This window comes from Solanum stenotomum, chromosome 12 (genome assembly GCF_019186545.1).
Source record: "Solanum stenotomum isolate F172 chromosome 12, ASM1918654v1, whole genome shotgun sequence".
NCBI lineage: Eukaryota > Viridiplantae > Streptophyta > Magnoliopsida > Solanales > Solanaceae > Solanum > Solanum stenotomum.
Genome location: NC_064293.1, coordinates 18099393 through 18101892, shown reverse-complemented (window position 1 = coordinate 18101892; position 2500 = coordinate 18099393).

Here is a 2500-nt window from a genome sequence, read left to right as displayed (position 1 = left end):
AAGACAAGATGTTGAAGTTCTTGCTTTCAACTTCATTTTCTTCAGCAAGATATTTTTGCAATTCTGTTTTGACAGTTGTTGTATTTTCAGCTTTATGTTTCATTAGATCACCCATGAGTGTCCCTAAAGATCATATCGATTGGACACTACTACCTGAACTTGAAAGCAGTGAACTAGAATTTTCAAATGAAGAACTAGATAAAGATGAAGAGTGTTGACTGCCTTTATCTTTAGAAAGGGACTTTACATATTCACCAAACAACAAATCCATGTAGTCTCTAACTCCATTCTCTAAAATTGGACCATCTTTCCCAAACATCATTTGAAGTGCAAAGCCAACTGAAACAAACTTGTGACGAGGATCCAAAACGCAAGAAATAAAAATCATCTTGTTCATCTTCTTTGGAGTACCCCAATACTTATCAAATTTTTCTCTCATATTCGAAGCAATTTTACCCAAAAGATCATCATTATCTTCTTCACTCGATATCAATTGTTTCAAATAACAAGAAACCTCACAAATTTTAAGAAAATGTGAGTTTGCTGTGACGTAGTGTGATCCAGATACTTCTCTGGTAAGATCATAAAAAATTTGAAGAAAATTAGCAATTTTTCTTACATTGTCCCAGTCATCACTCAAAAGGGCACCAACAATGCTTCCATGTTCATCCTTTCCATCTTCATCCTCAACAAACTGAAGGTAATGTAACAAGCCAATATCACGAGCAACATAACTGGAAAACACATTTTCAAACTCAATAGCCCTATTTAACATCAAGTATGTGGAGTTCCATCTTGTAGAAACATCTAAACATAAAGATTTTTTACAATTAATATCAATATCTTCACAACATTCTTGGAACCTCTTACACCTCGCAGGAGACAACCTTATGTATTTAACTACTTTTCTAACCCGTTCAATAGACACAACAGACACCTTCAAACCATCTTGAACAACAAGATTTAGAATATGCGCCATACACCTCACATGAAGGTGTTCTCCATTCATGAAAGTGATCCCCCGTTTGGTGAATATCTTAGACAACTCTTTCACAGTCACGTCATTTGAACTAGCATTATCGACTGTGATGGTAAATATTTTATCTAAGCCCCAATCACGCAAACACTTCATAATTTCATTAACCATATCTTCACTTTTATGGCTGGAAATTGGACAGAAGTTGATTATCCTCTTATGCATAATCCACTCATTATCGATCCAATGTGCAGTGATACACATATAATTAATCCGTTGCAAAGAGGTCCAAGTATCAGTTGTCAGACATACTCTTTGTCGTGCTTCTCCGAAAAATCTTTTCAACTTTTGCTTCTCTTCATCAAAAAGTTTAAAACAATCACGTGTCACAGTGGTACGAGAAGGAATCTTAAAACGAGATTGCGCTACTTTCATAAAGTTTCTAAAACCTTCCTTCTCGACAAACTTTAAAGGTAGTTCATCCACAATTACCATGCGGCATAAAGCTCTCCTACATTGTTCTTGCTCAAATTTCCAGGAAACAACAACCACATCACTTGTATTCCCTCCCTGAACAGATTGAAAGCCTATTTGAGTTTGACTTTTATCAACACTTTTAGGCATCTTTGTACATGTTAACATATGAGTAAGCATTGCCTTTGTACCATTTTTAACTGAATCAGCAAAATAATCTTGACCGCAATGCTTACACTTTGATTTCTTATTTCCTTCTTCATCAACAAATGATCCAAAATGATCCCATGCTCGAGACCTTTTCTTTCTTTCTTTCTTTTGTAACCTTTGGCTGAACATATTGTGTTTGATGCATAGCATTTGAATTAATACTTTCATCACATAGGACCACTACCTCATCAGTTGAAATATTTTCAGTCATATATATGTCTCTGTAAAATATGATTTAGACAATAATGATTAATGACTAATCAGGCAACAATAATGAAATAATTTCAAGGTAAACTAAAGAGATATCTTAAATGAGGTCTTCAACATTACTGAAAAGGAAAAAGAATTCTTAAGAAAAATAATCAAATGCTTACCAAATTTAACCTACATTAGCATAAGAAGGAGACAAGAAAGGAGATGAAAAGCTTGAAGAAGAGGGATTTTGAATCAAGTAAAAGGAAATTCGAGGAAAGGTGTGCAGAGCAAAAGGAAGCCAAGAGCAGGATGGTAATGTTGGAATAGGAGAAGATTTTGAGTATTAATAGTAGTACTATATCATTAATTCATTTGACGAGTTTTAGTTAGTACGTACTCCCCTTTTGTGTATTCAAAATCATTGATATATATAATAGTAGATTTATAATTTCACAAATATTGTTGGGTCTCATGCTCTGTTATTCACTACTTGCTCTAGGTTACTAATTAAAACTAGGATCTTGTTACTCTTGCTTCTTATCAATTTACTGTTAAGAGGTAATATTGCTCAATTTGCAAAGTGTACTACTAATGGAACTTGGAAAACTACATACTGTATTGTTCAAAGAAAGATCAAACTACTGA